We start from the raw sequence: 15,687 nt of genomic DNA on the forward strand, positions 1-15,687 counted from the left end.
ATTCCTTGGCTCCCCAGTTCATTCATGGTACAGTCTACATCCACATAGTAGTCCACAACATCCTTCATGATCTATCCTTCTACTCCTCTTCTGATCTCAATCCCTACTATTCTCTCCTTGTGCTCCAAGAATCCTGCTTCTTCACTGCTCCCCACTTATGCCTGACATGCTTCTGCCTCAGGGCATTTGCATTACCTGTTCTCTCTACATGGAATGTTCTTCCTTCGGATACCCACATGGCTAACCCCATGACTCCTTTAAGTTTCTGTTCATATAACACTTTCTCAGAAGTCTTACCTATTTAAAATTTCAACACTGTCACTCCTGACCTTCCATATCACACTGTAATTTTTCTGCCATAACCTTTACCACCTTTATATATCAGGTATTATAAAAACTTGCTTGTTAGACTATAAGTTAGAGGAAGTTAAAGAACTTTGTCATCCGTGTCCATTGATGTATATTCAGCACTTAGGTAAGTGCCTTATACTATTTGTTAACTGAATTAAGTAATGAGAAAAGGCTTGATATATCCTAGCCAGCTTATTTAAAATGGCTTGACAGAGGGACACCTGGGTGGCTCAGTCAGTTAAGTGTCTGATTCTTGATTCTGGCCCAGGTCATGATCTCAGGGTTGTGAGATCGAGCCCCACATCAGGCTCCATGCTGGGCGTGGAGCCTGCTTGATTCTATCTCTTCATCTCCCTCTGCCCCTCCGCCACTTCTCTCTCTCTCTCTCTCTCCCCCCAAAGAAAAAAATTAAGATGGCTTGATTTATAGCATGGGACATATCACATACATATGTGCATTTCAGACAGACCAATCAAAAAGTTAGGCAGCTATCTTCTAAGAGAAGAGTCTTATGTTTTGGTGTCAAACCTAGCTACTTTAAACAGACCACTCCAGTTTCCAGGTATATAACTTCAGATATTTAATTATGTAGAGTTAAATTAGTTAAGTAGGGCACATATATAGAATTAATTATAATCTATTTTTCTGTCAGAGAAGTCAAATAGTTATTTAATAAGTGACTTTTTCTTTCTCTAAAATACATCTAATATAGCAGTGCTTGTTTTATAGGATGATACACCTGTTTTGATAGTAAAAAATTAAATTTCATAATGCTAGCTAACTCATGTCCCTCAGGGTATCAATATATCCATAGCATAATTACCATACCTGGCTTGATTTCTTTATGGCATCTTGCTGCTGCACAGATGGTAGGGAGGAATTAATAGCTTTTGGTTGAGGATTCTCGATAAAGTTTATAGCCTTTAAACCTGGGGAAACTCCAAGTCATGATAGCATCTGCTTTTAAAAAGATATGAATGTGGAATCCATTACATACCATCCTTAATTTATTTTCCAGAAAGCAAAATATTGGTATTTTATGGCATTTGCTTAATGATAATATAAAGTTGTCAGGTATCTGTAAAACCTATACACTATGTAGCTACTATTTCTTTCTTGATTATGACTCCAAACTACTTACTTCAAGCCCTAGGATTTCTTAAACAGTAGAGGAAAGACGAAAAGCAGATGACATTGCAATAACAGCAAAACCAAACACAACAACAACAAGAAAAAAGAAAAAAATAGTGACATAATGTAGGAGCAAGAAAAAAAATAATAAAAAGAGGTTACCCTGACATCTCTCCTGCTCTTTTCTCAGGCAACCTCACAGAAGCCCTCTCACTTACCAGTTTTTGGGCATCTCCTTGTAGAACATGGCCAGCTATGAAGAGTCCCATACTCCTATTGGAGAAACCATTCCATAAGTCTAGACTGCTTAACTGGTGCTTTATCTTACAAATAACCAAAGATATGAGAAGATAAAACAAGATGTAGGAGGAAAAATATGGTAATATAAAAAAGAGAAGGTGAGAAAATATAAGCTAGGCAATTTATCTGATGGTCCAAAAATACACTCACAACGTGAAAATGCTTTACAGTAAATTGGGTTTGGTGGTACTCCCAGACTCTGATAGAAGCAAATGCTCTTCAGGAGAACTCACGTTTAATGTAGGCCATGAAGAAGTCACAAATAATTTTTAGGGAAAACACATTGAGAAACAACCAGACACGTAGGGAAAAGGTAATGTAAGTAAAAAATAACAAAAGAACTATATTAGTGTCCTATTGTTTGTAATTACCACAAGCTTAGTGGCTTAAAAAAACATATGTTCATTATCTTATAGTTCTGGAGTTCAAGAGTCTTAAAGGGGTCACCAGGGTCATATTCCTTCAGGAGTCGCCAATGGAGAATCTGTTCGCTAGCCTTTTCCAGCTACTAGAGACTGCCTGCATTCATTAACTCCCAGCCCCTTTCTCAAACCACTTTGACCTCTTCTCCCATCAAGCCTCCTCTTCTGACTCTCACGGTCTTGCTTTCTATTATGAGGATCCCTTGTGATTGCACTGGCTCCACTGGGATAATCCAGAGTAATCTCCCCATCTCAAATTCCTGAATTTACTACATCTATAAAGTTCCTGTTGTCATGTATGTAAACTTATAGGTTTCAGGAGGGTGATGTAGATATTTTTGAGAGTTCATTACCTTCTACAATAGCACATAGAGATAATAAAATACTCTCAGACTTCAGATACTATAATTATCAAAGTTATACTACAAAGTTATGCTTTTTTTATATTTAAAGAAATAAAGGGCAGACTGGAAGTCTGTATATGAAACAAGAAACCATGAAAATGACCTAGCACATTTTTTTTTTTTTGAAAGATTTTTTTAATTCATGAGAGACAGAGCGAGAGAGAAAGGCAGAGGGAGAAGCAGGCTCCCTGCAGAGCAGGGAGCCCGATGCGGGACTCGATCCCAGGACCCTGAGATCATGACCTGAGCCGAAGGCAGACGCTTAACCATCTGAGCCACCCAGGTGCCCGACATAGCACATTTTAAAAAGTATCAAATAGGAAAAAAAAAAAAAGTATCAAATAGGGCCTCTAGAAATGAAATCAAGTAAGTTATATATATATAACTTTATATATATATATATATATTTTTAATTATGAGTTTCAGGCACACAAGAAAATGCAGTTAATCAAATTATTTCAGAAAAAAAATTCTAAATTTCAAATTTTCAGAATATATGGAGAAATGTCCCATTTCCTCTTCTGGATGGAAATATCACAGGTATTCATTTTATAGTGTTCTTTACATGTACACTTATGAACTCCTCTGTATGTGAGAAATATGAAATGTTGAAAATATCCATAAAAGTTCTATGTAATTAATTGGAACCAAACTGAAGATAAATGTGAATGACTCATTAGAAAAAAATCTCACAATATTAAAGATAAGTTGTAAGAGAAAGTTGATGTGATGTAGAATGTAGATCCAGAATACTCAATATCAGCTAATAGAAATTCTAGAAAGAGTAAATAGACCAAATTTAAAGGATTAATTTTCCTAGAAATTAAGAGACTCAACTAGTAAAAGTGGGACAGTTGTCCTTAAATAATCTATACATCAATTGCAATTTTAGATGTGAAATGAATTTAAATAAATTTATTGTAGAGTGAAAGAGAATAAAGTTCAGAGATCTGAACAAATGAGATGGAACATATAATAAAGTTCATGCTGATTATCAATGAGTAAAGAATAGACTGCTTGATAATTACTGTTAGGACACTAATTTTTCAAATGGAAGTCTTTGAGATTTTCTACCTTGCCCAAACAGTTCTCTAGTTGAAGCCAAGAATATAAGTGTAAATCAACAGTGAAAATTGGTATAATATAGAATATAAAGGTAAAGGTAGACATACCTTACGAACATAAGATAAAGATCTATTTACTCATTAAAGATATTTCTTTTCAAATTTGATAACGTAATTGAAAACTTATTTGGAAGAAGTAATCCTAAATGATTCAATTTGGCAAATCTCTTCAGACTTCTAACACATACAAAACACTATACTAGGTTCTGGGGATACCTAGGGAACAAAACAGACAAAAATACCTGCGCTCATGAATTTTAAATGTCGGTGGAAAATAAACAAGAAAAAGATATGATCTGTGTGAAGCTCCCAAGTGCAGTGGGGGAAAAAAGAGTAGAGAGGGTAATATGGCTTGACTTTGGCAGGAGCTGAAGTGTGTTGAAATTATTTCAAGTCATTAGTATAGGTCTTACTAAGAGGTGTGACATATGAGGAAAGACTTGAAGAAGGTAGATGGTGAGCATCTGGGGAAAAGCATTCCTGGCAAAGGGAACAGCCAGTGCAAAATTTGTATATTCAAAGAATATCTAGGAGGCCAGATGTATGAAGCCAGGCAAGTATGGAGGAGAGAGTAAGAAATGAAATAAAGCTAAACAAGGTGATGGGAAAAGTGAATTGTCAGGGGAAAATATTTGCAACACTTATAACAAGCAAAATATTGATATTCATAAAGAGTTCCAACATCAAGTAAGAAAATAGCATACATCCCAGAAAATATTGGACAGTGCTTATGAATAAGCATATCACTGAAGAAGCAAACTGGCCAATAAAAATCTTTAATATCTCTGGTGGTAAGAGTGGTCAGAGAAATAATAATAAAATAAATAAAAATATTAAATGTGTTTGGAGCACTTTTCTAAGCACTTAATTAAACATATGCTTGTTAGGGGTGCCTGGGTGGTTCAGTTGGTTAAGCATCTGCCTTCGGCTCAGGTCATGATCTGGGGGTCCTGGGATTGAGCCCCGCATCAGGCTCTCTGCTAAGCAGAGAGTCTGCTTCTCCCTCTCCTTCTGCCTGCCATTCTTCCTGCATGTGCATGTGCTCTCTCTCTCTGTCAAATAAACATATAAAATATATATTTTTAAAAAGCATATCCCTGTTACAACAAACCCATAATATTGAATCCTTATTTTAGAGATGAGGACCTTGCTACACAGAAAAGCAGTCTAACCAAATTTACATGGCTTGATAGTGATGGATATTAGGTATTCTGAGTCCAGGATCCATTATCTAAGCATATGTTTGATATTTATTATTCATCAATGAAGTGGAAAAAACTAAATAGAATGGCATCTCCTGTTGGTAAGGTGTGGGGGAAATAGGAAACTTCATCATAATCAGTTTAAAAATAAATGATATATAACTTAAGTTTAACAGTTACAGTGAGTTGGACCTCATATAATTAAACATAATGCCGTCTTTATGATACTCAGAAGATTAGAGTTGCCCACCTTAACAGTGGTGGTGTTTGGGTATGAATCCAAATAGTTTAGTCACAAATCCCTTTCTTTCAAACACTATGCTCCAATTCCAATATTGTTGAGAATATAGCTTGTCTGTAGTGTTTCTGGAAATTGGACAGCACTTATCAAAATTGATAGCGCTTGTCAAAATAATACATGCATAATTTTTGACCCAGCAATTCCACTTCTAGGAATATTTTAATAGATATATTTGCATAGATAAGAACGAAAATGTTCATTATGATGATTTTGTTTTTGTAGAAGATGGAGAGCAACTAAATGTCTACCAGTAAGGGAAGAGTTCAATAAGCTATGATAAATCAGTAAGATGTAATACTGCAGTAGCAAAAGAGAAAATGAAATAGAACTATATGTTCTGTATGGGAGAGTGGAATATGATTATTATGTTTTAAAGTTTTGTGACAATATGCTGTACCATAATGTCATTTATGTGAAAATAACCTTTGAATGTGTTAAATTTATAAAATGAATACATACCTAAATGTATAAGCATGTCATATGCAGATATATATGGTTTGTATATGATTTGTTATTTGCATTTATATGAAAATATGGACAAGTAAAAGGCATCAAGTATTTAGAAACATACATCTGGTATTATATAAATTATAAACAGATTATTGAGCTAATAAAATGTCATAAAATATACTATTCTAAAGTATAAAATTCTGTTTTTTAGTGCAGTCATCACTACAAACATATTCTAGGCCATTTTTGTCTTACCTCAAAGAAATCCTGTACCCATTAGCAGTCATCCCCATAATCCCTCTCCCTGTACCACACTCCCATCTAGCCCATGGCAACTATTAATCTACTTTGTTTCTACAGATTTGATTATTCTGGACATTTCATATAAACAGAATCATACAATTTGTAGCTCTCTGTGCGGGCTTCTTTCATTCAGCATAATTTTTAGGTTCATCCATGTGGTGGGCTTATTAATAAGTTCTACCTTTGTTTTGCGAATAATTAATGTTAAATTTATGGGTACACATTTATCCATTCTTCGATTCATGGACATATGGGTAGGTTCCACTTCTATGGATACATGGCTTATTTTTGGCTATTATGACTAAAGCTGCTATGAACATTTATATATAAGTTTTTGTGTGGACTAGTGATTACTTTTTCTTGGTTATACATCTCAGAGTGGAACTGCTTGATCATAAGATATCTATAATAATTTGGGTCACTGTCAAACTCTTTTCCTCAGTGGCTACATCATTTTACATGTCAACTAGCAATGTATTAAGTGTTACTTCTCCATATTCCTAACGCTTGTTTTTATTTATTTTTTTATAAATTTTTAAGTGTAGCCACCCTAGTTTATGTGAAAAGTTCTCTCATTGTGCTTTTCAGTTTCATCCCCATGATTAAATTTATTGAGCATTGTTTTATGGGTTTGTTGGCATTGGCATACTATATCTGGGGAAATGTCTATTTAGATCTTGGGACTGTTTTTAAATTTCAGTATTTGTTTATCACTGAGTTGTAAGATACAAGACCCTTATCAGATACATGATTTGTGAATAGTTTCTTCCATTCTGTGGATGGTTTTTTCACTTTTTTGAAGGTATGATTTAAAGCACAAACGGTTTTAATTTTCTTATAATCCAGTGTATCTACATATTCTTTTTGCCACTTGTGCTTTTGGTGTGCTAAGAAACCATTGCTTAACCTAAGGTTAATATTCAATATATGTTTTTATGTTTTCCTCTAAGAATTGTATATTTTAAATTTCAGTCTATAAGCCATTTAAATTTAATTTTTGCATAAGCTATGAGGTAGGCATCCAGCTTTACTCTTCCGAAGGTGGCTACCCAGTTGTCCCAGCACAGATTTGCGAAAAAACTATTTTTCCCCATTCAGTTGTCCTGGCCCTTTTGTCTAAGATCAATTAGCCACTTATCTCTAAGTCTATCTTTATGCCAGTACCAAATTATTTTAATTATCGTAGATTTGTAGTAAGATTTAAAATTAGGGAAATTTGAGTCTTGCAACTTCGTTCTTTTTTGAGAATGTATTTTTTGGCTGTTCTTTGTCTTTTATATTCCATTTGAGTTTTAGGATAAACTTGCCAATATCTGCAAAAGAAAAGGCCAGTTAGGATTTTGATAGCAATTGTGTTGAATCTATAGATTAATTAGAATACTATTACCATCTTAAAATACTGAGTCTTCTGACACTTGAACATGAGAAGTCTTTTAATTTACTTAGATCTTTAATTCCTTTCAACAATGCTTATGGTTTTCAATGTACAAATCTTATACTTATTTTATGAATGTGTAACTAAGTATTTTGTTCTTTTTGATCTATTGTAAATAGAATTGTTTTCTTAATTTCATTTTTGGAACGTTCATTGCTAGTGTTTATAAATACAGTTGTCATTTGCATATTGACCTCATATACTACAACTCTGCTGTACTTGCTTATTAGTACTAATTTTTGTGTGTGTGTATTCCTTAGAATTTTCTATATATAAATCATGTAATCTGCAAATATAGATAAGTTTATGTCTTCCTTTCCCATCTGAATGCTTTCTATTTCTTTTTCTCACCCAACTACCCTGACTAGAATCCACCCTCCTGACCCCCACAAGTATAATGATAAATAGAAATGGCAAGAATTAACTTGATGTCCTTAACTTTTTCATGATTTTGGGAGAAAGCATTCAGTCTTTTATCATTATGTTTTATGGTAGTTGTGGGGTTTTTTCAGATACCTTCTAAAAATTTGAGGCTTTTATTTCTAGTTTTTTGAGTTTTGATTTTTTTTTTTACAAGTATTTTTTTAAAAGATTTTATTTATTTATTTATTTATTTGACAGAGAGAGACACAGCGAGAGAGGGAACACAAGCAGGGGGAGGGGAGAGGGAGAAGCAGGCTTCCTGCGGAGCAGGGAGCCCGATGCTGGGCTCAGTCCCAGGACCCTGGGATCATGACCTGAGCTGAAGGCAGACGCTTAACAACTATCATGAAAGGATATTGAATTTTTGTCAAATAAGCTTTCTACATTTACTCAGAAACAGTTTTTATTCTTTATTCACTTGATATGGTGTGATTATTAATTGATTCTGGGCGTTAAGCTGACCATACATGTGTGGGATAAACACCACTTGGTCTTGATGTATAATCCTCTTTATATGTTACTGGATTTATTTTGCAGATTTTTAAAGGACTTTTACATTGTTATTCATTTTAATTCTTTAAGCATAGTTTCCTCTATTTTTTTGAACATGTTTATAATATGGATCCCTTCAAAGTTAGTTTCTATTGCCTTTTTCCTGTATGAGTCATGCATACATTATTTGCATTTCTCTTTTTATTGAAAGCTGTAACTTGTATTTCAGCAACTCTGTCTGGATACACATTCTCTACAGGAGGGAGGATTATTGTTATTTGATTGGTCAGACTTTAAATTTGTTTAGTGACAAATTCTGTGAAGTGTATCTACCCTGCAGTGTGCAGCCTCTGATGTCCCTGCTTAGAGGTTTTTTCTTTTCTTTAATCTTTTGGTTTGGCTACTTAAAGGTCAGCCATAATCAGCATAAGCCATTTATAGGTCACAGATTATGCTTAAGCACCCTTAACCAGTAAGATTTCTACCCCATACTATTGGGTAAGCATGTAATTGTAGGCTACTACCACTACTCAGTGTGTACTTTTTTTTGGCCCACATTCAGCCTGGAACTATTAACTTGGTGGTTACCTCTCTAATCAGCCCTAGAAAGTAAAGCATTGGTCATGTATACTCATCCAGACCTCCAGTAGTGTGTATGATTTGTTTTCAAATCAGGCTTTTAGGGAGTCACATTTGGGTCAGGAAGCTTGTTTGTCAGCCAAGATCTGGTTAGAATTTGAATTTAAGACCTTTGTGCCAATGAGCTATGTTTCCTGCATTGATGGGTCTGTGTGTGGCTTGGAGGTTATTTTCAGGTCTGCCCCATGTCCCACTCTGATTGATCTTGAGTGGGTACAGCTTAGTGCATGTGCATAGCTTTCCTGAACTCCACGGTTGATTGTGAGTCCAGGGGTAGTCTTCTTGAATGCCTAATGGTAGAAGGAAGGCAGATGGTGAGCCATGTGTTCTTGGCTGCCCAGTCTGTAGTGGAGTTTGCATCATGCTGGGCTGAATGGGGGAAGAAAGGGAGTGTGTCATGATTCAAATACTACAGATTCTCACCATTCTTACTGAGACTTAGTAATTGGTGCATGCGAATGTTTCTTCATTTGCTATATGCTCTTAGGACAACTTCTCATAGACTTTAAATTATTTTTTAAAACATTTATTCATGAGAGACAGAGAGACAGAGATAGGCAGAGGGAGAAGCAGGCTCCCCAAGGAGCAGGGAGGCCGATGCGGGCCTAGATCCCAGGACCCCGGGATCACGACCTGAGCCGAAGGCAGATGCTTAGCCATCTGAGCCACCCAGGCGCCCTAAATGATTGTTTTTTTGTAATATCCAACAATAAAATATTTTGCTGGAAAATGTCTTCAGCACTCCTTACATCACCATTTCGGAAGTCCTGCCTCCTATGTAAGTGTTTGTATAGGCAAGTCATACATAGAAATACATATATAATGTATATGAACCTATATACATTTACAAATGAATAGGAAAAGATCTGGCAGGCTCCTCACACTGATACTAGCAGACTGGAAAATTGGGAATGGCCGGCTAAGTACAGAATTAAATCTCTGTCAGTTATTTCTAACAATATTCTTCTGTCACTTTCTTGCTTTAGACCCCTTATTACATTCCTGCCAGTCAAAATACTAAATACCTAAATGTCAGCATTATAAATTCTTCACAGTCTGTCTCCAAATTATTTGCCTGATGTGTCCCTTACTCTCCTACCTTCCTACTAAAATCTTACTATTCAAGGCTCCTCTGATATCCTGCCTTCCCCATGATTCATTTCCTGATTACTTCTCTGGACTACACATTCCTTGTTCATGGAACTGTATGGGGTAGATGGTTCAGTTAACATGACTTTTCTTGCTAGATTTTAAGTGCCTCAAGAATATTGTAATCTGCAAATATAGATAAGTTTATGTCTTCCTTTCCCATCTGAATGCTTTCTATTTCTTTTTCTCACCCAACTACCCTGACTAGAATCCCCACCCCCCCACACCCCCAGCAGTATAAAGATAAATAGAAATGGCAAGAATTAACTTGATATCCTTAACTTTTTCACGATTTTGGGAGAAAGCATTCAGTCTTTTATCATTATGTTTGATGGTAGTTGTGCATAGCTTTCCATATTCTCTGGAATAGGTCTTATTCTTTGTTTCCCCATCACTTGACACAGAAACTGTCACTTAGTAGGAACTTAGTGGAAGTTAATCACTCTTTAATGAAAGTATTCCATGATAATCTGTCATATGTGGCAGCAGAAATCTCTTGTTTAAGGCTGTAGCTATGTACCTTAAACAGTAAGTGTAAATAGGAATATGTGCTTCGTGAGGTACTCAGTGAAAACACATCATTCTGCACACTTCTACTTACAGGGCAAAAAGTGCAACTAAGGATGTGAAAGGAATAATCTGAAGTTCTGGGCTCCCAGAGAAGGAAGTGCTAAGGAGGCTTCTATTTTCTAAGGGTCTACTCCGCTCGCTCCAAGCAGCCTGCTAAGCACTTTGCATCAATTAACTTCCTTTAAAAAAAATAAATAACCTGAGATTTCGGTATTATTTGGTATTATTCAATCTTACCGAAGGAGAATTTGAGGCACAGAGCTACTAAAAGACTTGCCCAATGTCACAGAACTGATGGCTGGGGAATGAGGACTCAAACCCAGGCCTGATTCAGAGCTTGGCATTCCTGGATTTTAATTTCAGTCCTTGTAATAAAACTGTTTTGAATTATCACATAACTGGAAGTGCTCTCTAACTTCTGTTTTCCCTGCTTGGGGGCATCTTAAAAATCAGTGACATGTTGGACCGACTGCATCTTTCTGTCTGATCCGATACTGTCACATATGCATAGACGTGGTCAGGGCTGTGACTTATAGCACCTAATGGCTAGCAAGCTTGTTTCGCATTTCCTGCAGAAACAGCCTTTCAGATGTCTCCTTGGTGGGAGACAGAGGGCACTGCCAAATAGCTAATAGGCAAACCTATCTTTGGGGACCAGTGCTAGATAATGTTCTCAAACAGAAACCATTTATCCATAAATGGATGTGCATGTGAAGTACAGTAGGTTATTGCTGTGAATTTTCCCCTTTCCTCCTCCTACAATAACAGATAGTGGCAACTATTTGGATAATGCCAGCACTTTAATTATACTGGATGCTGTGAAAACGCAGCGTTATTCAGGCAGCAAAGTATACGTAAACACATTATAAAGATTACCTGTGTAATTGGAAATTACTTGTTTCGGCAAATAACTGGAATTCAGTCCAATAGGCTAGTGGTTTGAAGCCAACATGGTTTGTTTCTTAAGGAGGGTATCACATAAGCAATACATCACCATGCTTTGCAGTGACAGATTTCTAGAGCTGAGAGTGTGTTCTATAAATGATCTTCATAGATCTTATATAGCACAGTTTTACAGACATTGTCTACTTGGGAAAGAGCTGAGTGGTCGGTTTGACCCATATGGGGTTCTTTCTAAGACTTCTCAAGGGAAATCCTTTTAATATCTGGTTTCTTGTCATCCTCACGTCCAATAAATCATGCCACACCACTGTAGGCAACAGAATTTTTACAGTACGGGCCTTAGAACCAGACAAACCTCCACTCAAATCCTGTCTCATCTATTACCAACAGCATGACCTTGGACAAGTTTCTAATGCCCTCTAGACTCTTGTGTCTTCATCTGTAAAATGGGGCTAGTAACATCTAGCTCCTTGGTTTGTTGTAGTGAGTAAGTGAAATGATTAAGGTTAAAAAAAAAGCCTCAAACAGTTATGTTGCTATCAAAACACAGTGTTGAGAAGCTTTGAGAATCAAGTCTCAGGCTCAGCATAGGAGAGAATCCTGGTGGGTTAGGGGTGTTTCCATGGCCACGGAATGGAGGATGGCAGCCCAGTTTGCAATCTCCTACTTCCCACCTGCAAATCTTACTCTGTCATTGTCAGTTACTTCTCCAACCCCAGGTTAGAAACAAAAAATTTCAAATAGAAAATAGTTTTACCAATACAGGGTGATTCTTCCCACAGAACCTGAATGCTAAAAATTGTAAACTTACAATAAAAGGACTTTCCTTTGATGCAAGTAAGAGATTGCTGATTATTGAATCTCTTGGCTCATGGGAATAAAAATCCTAAGAGAGGTTTGGATTATTTAGGAGTTTTAAGAGTAAACTAATAAATATTGATCCATATCTCTAGAATCTAAGAGGAATTAGTCTGGTATAAAAAGGAACAGAGCATTGAGTCTAAATTAAAACAGGGTTTGTTGTTTTTTTTTTCCTGGCATTTAAGTTATATTTTTATTTCACAGTAGCTAGCATTTCAGTAACTTATTTTTATCATTTCTGTAGTTACAATCATCATTAATTCAAGCAGTTAGTCAGCAAGTCAGAAATGATAAGTCTTGGGCACTGAGTATAAACTAAAGGGGAGAGAGAGAGGAGGAGGAGGAAGGAGAAGGAAGTAGAGAAAAATAATGAGAGACAGGAAAAAAAAAGAAAGGGAAGGAGGGATGGAGAGAGGGAGAGAAGGGGAAAGGAAGAAAGGGGGAGGGGAACAGTTCCTTTCTTTGAGGATCTCATAGCCTTGAGGGCCGCTTTACAAGTTTTTATTTAAGTAATGATTTTAAAATCATTGCAAGTATTAGAAACATTTTAGATTGGAAAGACAACTGTCAGTGCATATTTTTTCTTACAATTTAATGGGCATATGCATCACTGAGAGTTGGTATTAAAATGCAGATTCTGACTCAGTGGGTCAGATTGGGGACCAGATTATGTATTTCTAACAAGGTTTCATGATGTTGCTGATGATCTGCTCCTGGGAACCACACTTGGAGTACATGGTATCCTATGGGCCCAGCTTTACCACCAAAGACTTGTTCTTTCCAAGGCAGTATAGCTTCTTGTGAAAACCCGTACATATACTTAGAGCAGCTGTTCTGAAATATGGCTACACATTGGAAACTTCTAGGGAGCTTAAAAATATTATTAATAACTATATCTCATCCTTCCCCCAGGCCCCTAGAGGTTTTAATGTAATTGATGTGGGGTATAATCTGGACATCAGGATTTTCAAAATGTCCCCGGGTTTATTAAGTTTCTATTGGTTCTGTGACAAGTTACCACAAGCTTAGTGGCTTAAAAAAAACACAAATTTACAAATTTATTTTTCTTACACTTCTGCAGAACATAAATCTAACAGGGATCTCACTGAGCTAAGATTAAGGTATCTGAAGATGCATTCCTTTCTGGAGCCTCTAGGGGAAATTTATTTCTTTACTATTTCCAATTTCTAGAGGTTGCTTGCTTTTCTTGGCAATAGTTCACTTTAAAGGCAGTAAATCAGGCCAAGTCATTCTTATGCAGCCATCCCTCTGGGTCTCCCTTCAGAGCACTCTTCCACTAAGGGATCTTTTGATTACACTGGGTCCACCCAGATATTCCAGGATAATCTCCCTATTTTAAGGTTAGCTAATTCCATCTGCAACCTTAATTTCTTTTTACCATGTAAACTATCATATTCATAGGTGCCAGGGGTTGGGATATAGACATCTTTGGGGACCATTACTCTACCTACTGCACCATGGAATTCTAATGAATAGCCAGGGATAGAAATCAAAATAGAACATTGTCACTTAAATCAGACCAGAGGGAAATAAAGATGTTATAGAGGCATTGGGAAGGAGGTAGACTTATCCTTTTACATTTGTCATGTATTTCTCACTTCAATGATATATATGCATTTCTTCTTGCGTGAGGAAATAAAATCTCTTTAATATGTTTTCATTTGCTTCCTGTTAGATATATAGGATATAAGATGAACGAAGGAGGAAAAAAAAGTCCTAAGTAAGGAAAATGGGTGGTGATGGGAGAATATTCAAACACCAATTTGGTATTTGTGAATTATTCACACACCATAGATTGAACCTTTACATTTTATTCTTCGAGTTTATGATCTTCCCCCCTTTCGTATGCCTCTGGCCACTGCCTTGTTTCCGGTGTCTGATCAACCTCTTAAATGCCAATGCCCTGGGCCCAGAGGACCACACTGTGACACCTGAGCTTTAAAGTGACAATTCAAGGGTAAAGGGGATACTAAAAGAGAAATGAATTAGCTTATTATTAATGTGGACCCCATTATAATGCAAATATAGTTGTTCTGAATAGTCTTACCCTTTAAAATTCAAAGTAGCGTGGTTTGACAGTTAAACATGATAGGAGAAATAACTACATTATAATGAAAGTAATCAACTTCCCAAATCTGCATATTTGCATGCAAAATGAGTGAATAAAAATCTAGGGTGGGGTAAAAGGGAAAGAGATTTTAAAATTCCAAATACAAGGGATCAAAATTATTTACATATAAAGAGTTATATGGCTGATATCACATAATCATCTTATGAATTCCTTCATTCTGAGTCTCATTTGCATCTAGTACAACTTTCTGGAAGCTGGAACAATGGACCCACAGATAATTGGCATGCTCTATGTGAACATAGAAACCTAAAGAAAACAGATTATCACAATAACCCCTAGTTTAAAAATTACCTTTTTTAGGGATCATTTTGGGCACATAGAGATCAGTCGATTAAAATGTGAATGAACAAACAAATTTATATCCCAAAGCTACTTAACTCAAGTCACAAATAAAATCTTCAGGTTTAGCTTGACAGTAATAATTTTTTTTTTCTTCAATTATCTTGTCAAGGGCTTTTTCTGGCGACTGGAAACAAGTACAGGTAAGATCAGATCATTGTTTTTCAGGAGCTCATAGTTACAGGCAAGAGACATACTGAAATAGCAAGTTACAATGCTCTGCTAAGTGCTCTGGTAAAGACCAACACATCATACTCTGATTGGAAAAAGAAAGGCACCTGCAACATATTTTATAGAAGTAAAAAAATACTTCAAGACAGACCTATTGGGAAAGGTGATTTTATTAAAGACATACGCTTGAATATAGAGGGAGTTACCCATGTGATAGATTGAAGAAGTATATTTTGGACAAAAGAAGCATAAAGTTACCTGAAAGAAGGGGAAAAAGGGAGATACTGAGGAGTACAAATAGGAGATAGAATGCCTTGGGAATTTTTTGGCTTAATTAACTGAGCTGGCCTAACACGATGCTAAGCCAAGCACCATCTCTACTGTCAGAGATGTCATACTGCACCCATATATATTGTAGTTATGTAGCATATATTTTAATGTAGTTATTCCTCTCTCTAATCACATTTAACTGTCCTATCCTATTTTGAATTTTGAAAAATAAGACTACTCAGAACAACTATATTTGCATCATAATTGGGTCTGCATCAAATTTCACTGAGTGAAA

The sequence above is a fragment of the Mirounga angustirostris genome, unplaced genomic scaffold (assembly GCF_029215605.1).
Source record: "Mirounga angustirostris isolate CCGP_5_RB_7025 unplaced genomic scaffold, mMirAng1.0.hap1 SCAF_7, whole genome shotgun sequence".
In the NCBI taxonomy this organism is placed as follows: domain Eukaryota; kingdom Metazoa; phylum Chordata; class Mammalia; order Carnivora; family Phocidae; genus Mirounga; species Mirounga angustirostris.